Source organism: Aethalodelphis obliquidens, unplaced genomic scaffold (genome assembly GCF_003676395.1).
Source record: "Aethalodelphis obliquidens isolate GAN/ISIS:26980383/991018 unplaced genomic scaffold, ASM367639v1 scaffold11, whole genome shotgun sequence".
Taxonomy (NCBI): Eukaryota; Metazoa; Chordata; class Mammalia; order Artiodactyla; family Delphinidae; genus Aethalodelphis; species Aethalodelphis obliquidens.
The window spans coordinates 33,714,917-33,720,456 of record NW_020837955.1 but is presented as its reverse complement, the minus strand read 5'-3'; the positions used below and the strand labels follow the sequence as shown (position 1 = coordinate 33,720,456).

Genomic DNA, 5,540 nt, shown 5'->3' with positions numbered 1-5,540 from the left:
ACTCTCTGAGTTCCTCTGCCAGCCTCAGTCAGGCCTGTGCTGCTTTTAATAGGGGAATGAGAAGTGTGTGCATGGGATGCGGGTGCATGACTAATCCTGTTAGTGTGATTGTGGCTCTGATTTGCCTGAGGCACCAAGCAAGTCAAGTGCAAACCAGTCAACCACTTGGAAATGACCAAACAGCGCTCAGCCCAGCCACCCCATAGTGGGAAAGCTTCTGGGCGTTTGCCCACCGAAAGAGGGTTGTTAGACCTCCTTTCCTGGGCTGGGAGCTAACTGCCCCCAGTTGTTTCCTGTGGTGTGTGATGCTCAATTCGGGGCTGAAAGGGTGGGGTTCTGTGAACTGTGGCCCTGGCCATGGGCAACTTCACTGTTGTAACCTCCACCCATGCGACGCAATTCGCAGAGATCTGGTAACTGGCAGAAGGTGCATTCATTAGGCTACTGTATTGGATTCAGGTTGATGGAGTGAAGTACCCAACACACATTCAGTTCAACACGTGGGAATTCAGTATCTGCTGCCCTGGCTCAGGCACTCAAGGGGACCCAAAGCCAGATGACGGCGAGTCCTCCAGGGATGCCTCAGCCAGCAGGGAGAGAGTCAAGCATAGATGTCACTCGAGAACCAGCAGATGGTCCGAGTGCCAGAGCAGAGGCAGAAACAAAATGCCACGAGAATGTGTGGGAAGAGATGGGTGTCACCCCGGGAGTCTGGGGAGCCTTCTTGGAGGACGGGGATTCGCAGGTGGTCTTTGAGGTGACTGTGTATTAAATCAGATTAGTTAACGCTAAAAGTATGTGTCTTACAAGGACACTCTCACTGGATTGGGGGCCACCCTAATTCAGCACGATCTCATCTCCATCCTCAATTACCTCTGTAAAGACCCTACTTCTAGATAAGGTCACATTCTGAGTTTCCAGGTAGACATGAATTTTTGGAGGAGACTATTCAACCAACTACAGTTGCCAATGATGAAATCTTACAGATTTCACAAAATGTAGAGATTCTGCCTTCTCTTGAACAATCAGATCTGGCCCTGGTGGGCCTCCAGTAGACCGGGTCAGAGGGGCAACTGGCCTTTCCCCAGGCACACCCTCTCCAGGCACCAGGTGCCCTGCTCAGTTCTTCACCTGCCCAAGCCCTGCTTTAGTTCAGGTAGAGCTGTCACGCGGCCTCTGTGAGGCTGGAGTCTGCTTCCTGCTCTCCCATCTCCTTCCCAACACGTCCTTCATGACATACACTCATTTATTCTATGCATGAGTTGCTGCTTAATAGTATCTATTTCCAGAGTCAGAAATATTTGATTCCAATTAGGGACACCAAGCTGAAACCCATGCAGTGTCAAAAATGCAGGTCAGGTGATAATTGAGAGCCCTGGGACATAGGACAAGGAGGGAGGGTGTAGGCTCCCAGACCAGGCAAGCCATGCAGCTCCTGCTCTGATCCCTGTGGGGTCTTGGGAAAGTAACTCAGTCTTAAGTAGCCTCAGTTTCACACCTGTGAAATGGGTATAATAACAGTTCCCTTCAATGTTGTTAGAACTTGAAATACTGTGTGTAAAGTGCCCAGCAGAGTCCTGGCATGTAGTAGAGGCTTAATAAGTGTCTGGTGAATAAATCATGCGTGAACTAGTTGTCTGAACTTTGAATCACTTACAGCTAAAACAGGATAAATGGTTCAGATGCAAATAATAGTGTCCAAAACACACTGATGAAATCAGGAAAGAAGGTGGTAGAATGTTCCAGGAAAGACTCTCCTTGGCCCTGCAATGCAATAAACTATTCATTTTTTTCAGTCAAAAGGAATTCACTCCAAGATCAGTAAGTAGTCATTCCATAAGTAGTAATAATGGCAAACCTCAGTGGTTATCCCAACAGATGCAAAGTTTACATAATTAGGGAGCAAAGTCAGATATTTTTCCAACATCTAGGATAGCATTTCCAATTGTGTGTGTTCTAAAAAAGTTAATAGGTGTTCTGTGAAAAAAAAACCGTTCCTGGTTAAACAATTTGGGAAAATCCTCAAGTATAAGAGTTTTCTTTACTGCAGGAATTTTCAGAGGCTTTAATATGTTAATAGGGAGTGTGAATTTCCTAAATTAGGATAGAACATGGAGTATCTCCCAAATATATTTGGGCAGAGAAAAACCACCTTCCCCCATACCTTTTTTTGGAACTAGCGCTGCATGGAGCACAGCACTGGGAAGACATACCACGATTTCTGATGAATACTGTCTCCCCACCAAATGCTAGATATTCTTGTAGGTTTCAGGAGGGCTCCAATCCTTGATAGAACTGGCTGGCTCCACAGCCCTATGATTTCGGTTATTAAATGAAAGGCTGGTCAAAGGGCTATGGAAGGAAAGACACTGGGCATTGAGCCTGTCTGAACGATGTCACCTTTAAGGCAACTGGTGAGAGATTCCTGTAGGCTGCCTACAGATAGACCGAATAGGAAGGATTGGGGAAAGCCAGGACAAGGGTCCAGCTGCCCCACGTGGGCTCCCATCTGTCTCAGCTTCCAGGTCCTCCAGGGCCAAATCTCATTTTCAGAGGAGCTTCCAGCTCAAGTGCTGGGACACAGATAGGGCTTCCTGGGGCCTGGGGTCAGAGGTTGCCTGTTTCTGAAGCTATCACCTTTAGGCTCCTTATTTCTCTGCCGCCAAACCCCACCAGCTGACTCTGCCCAGTAACCCCCTTCCCACCAAGACTCAAAGATGCAGGCAAAACTCATCAGCCTTACAATTTAAGCCCTAGATTCTACCTCTAAGTCATTCTTTTTTTTTTTTTAAATAAGCTTTCTGTTTTTAATTAATTAATTTATATTTTTAAATTTTTGGCTGCGTTGGGTCTTCGTTGCTGCACACGGGCTTTCTCTAGTTGCGGCGAGTGGGGGCTACTCTTCGTTGCAGTGCATGGGCTTCTCATTGTGGTGGCTTCTCTTGTCATGGAGCACGGGCTCTAGGCATGCGGGCTTCAGTAGTTGCAGCGCGTGGGCTCAGTAGTTGAGGCTTGTGGGCTCTAGAGCACAGGCTCAGTAGTTGTGGCGCATGGGCTTAGCTGTTCTGCAGCATGTGGGATCTTCCCAGACCAGGGATCGAACCCGTGTCCCCTGCATTGGCAGGTGGATTCTTAACTGCTGCGCCACCAGGGAAGTCCTAACTCATTTTTATAACTCCTCTGCTCATATCTCTTGACAGTTCAGTCACATGACTCTCCTAGCTGCAAAGGAGACAAGGAAATGAGTCTTTGACCTGGGTGCCCTTGTGTCCACCTGAAAATCAGGGCTCTCTTAAAAAAAAAAAAAAGAAGGGGATACTGGGAGGATACTGGGAGGTAACTAGCAGTCTGCTACAACATCCTTAACTTTGGCCAAGACATTCTTTTTGTTGGTTTTATTGTATTTGTTTACTTTTTAAAAAATAAACTTTGGCCAAGACATTCTTTTTGTTGGTTTTATTGTATTTGTTTACTTTTTAAAAAATAAATAGTCACAGGTAGACTATTTTTCTTTTTAAATATTTACTTATTTGGCTGCGCCGGGTCTTCATTGTGGCAGGCGAGATCTTTAGTTGCGGCATGCGGACTCTTAGTTGCGACATGCAGGATCTAGTTCCCTGACCAGGGATCAAACCTGGGCTCCCTGCATTGAGAGTGCAAAGTCTTAACCACTGGACCACCAGGGAAGTCCCTATTTTATTATTTTTTTATTAATTTTTTAATCGGAGTATAGTTGATTTACAACATTGTGTTAGTTTCTGCTGTACAGCAAAGTGAGTCAGTTATACACATACACATATCCACTCTTTTTTAGATTCTGTTCCCATATAGGTCATTACAGAGTATTGAATAGCATTCCCTGTGCTGTACAGTAGGTTCTTTTTTTTTAGAAAGCACTTTTTAATTATTTATTTATTTATTAAATATTTAGTTATTTATTTATTTGGTTGTGTGGGTGTCTTAGTTGCAGCAGGTGGGCTCCTTAGTTGTGGCATGCGAATTCTTAGTTGCGGCATGCATGTGGCATCTAGTTCCCCAACCGGGGATCGAACCCGGGCCACTTGTGTTGGGAGTGTGGAGTCTTAAGCACTGCGCCACCAGAGAAGTCCCCAGTAGGTTCTTATTAGTTATCTATTTTATATATAGTAGTGTGTATATGTCATTCCCAATATATCCCTCCCCCTTTTCCCCCTTCATAAGCATAAGTTTGATGTCTACATCTGACTCAATTTCTGTCTTGTAAATAGGTTCATTTGTACCATTTTTTTAGATTCCACATATAAGCAATATCATCTGATATTTGTCTTTCTCTGTCTTACTTACTTCACATAGTATGACAATCTCTAGGTCCATCCATGTCACTGCAGATGGCATTATTTCATTCTTTTTTATGGCTGAGTAATATTCCATTGTATATATGCACCACATCTTTTTTATCCATTCCTCTGTTGATGGTCATTTAGGTTGCTTCCATGTCCTGGCTATTGTAAATAGTGCTGCAGTGAACACTGGGGTGCATGTATCTTTTCGAATTATGGTTTTCTCCAGATATATGCCCATGAGTGGGATTGCTGGATCATATGGTAGTTCTATTTTTAGTTTTTTAAGGAATCTCCCTACTGTTCTCCATAGTGGCTGTATCAATTTACATTCCCACCAACAGTGCAAGAGGGCTCCCTTTTCTCCACACCCTCTCCAGCATTTGTTGTTTGAAGATTTTCTGATGATGGCCATTCTAACTGGTGTGAGGTGATACCTCATTGTAGTTTTGATTTACATTTCTCTAATAATTAGTGATGTTGAGCAGCTTGTCATGTGCTCTTGGCCATCTGTATGTCTTCTTTGGAGAAATGCCTGTTTAGATCTTTCGCCCATCGCCCATTTCACCCATTTTTGATTGGGTGTTTTATTTATTTTTTATTAAAACTTTCATACATGTTCACTGATGAAAATCTGAAAAATGTTGGCAATTTTCAAAAAAAGAGCTATCTATGACCACTAATCATGCTTCCTAGAGATAACTATTATTAACACTGCATATAAATGTTCCCTCCCCCTCCTGCCCAATTTTGAGGTCATGTCTTAAATTTGATATTATATCCTGCTTTTTCACCATATTTTTGCATGTCATTGAAAACCCTTCACAAGTATTTTTAACAATGACAATCATATGGCTGTAATTATATGTACTATGATTTACTTAGTCATTCCTCTAATGGTTATTGAAATTTTAGCAATTTTTCATTATTAACAGTAAAGAACATTTCCTGGGTTTTGACCTCATTTTGGATTATTTCCCCAGGGTTGATTCCTAGAAGTGAAATTACTGGTTCACATGGGCTGATCTTTGAAAGTTTCTTGATAGACAATGCCAAATTGCTTTCTTGAAAGCTGATTCACCTCACTTCCTCCAGGATTGAGAAGAAATATAGGTTTAAAAAAAACATGTTGGCCTTACTTTCGTGAGGGTGGTGGTCAACTGACTGTGGAAACATCCTCCTCTGTGCCCTATTACCTAACTGTCATCCTGTCACACAGCT

At 43.3% G+C, this 5,540-nt stretch overlaps 1 non-coding gene across 1 annotated transcript; it reads right to left on the bottom strand.

The window, feature by feature from the left end:
- Nucleotides 1–3,613: 3,613 nt before the first annotated feature.
- Nucleotides 3,614–3,686, bottom strand: TRNAE-CUC (transfer RNA glutamic acid (anticodon CUC)). The gene has a single exon. It is a non-coding gene; the product is annotated as a tRNA-Glu (tRNA).
- Nucleotides 3,687–5,540: the final 1,854 nt, after the last annotated feature.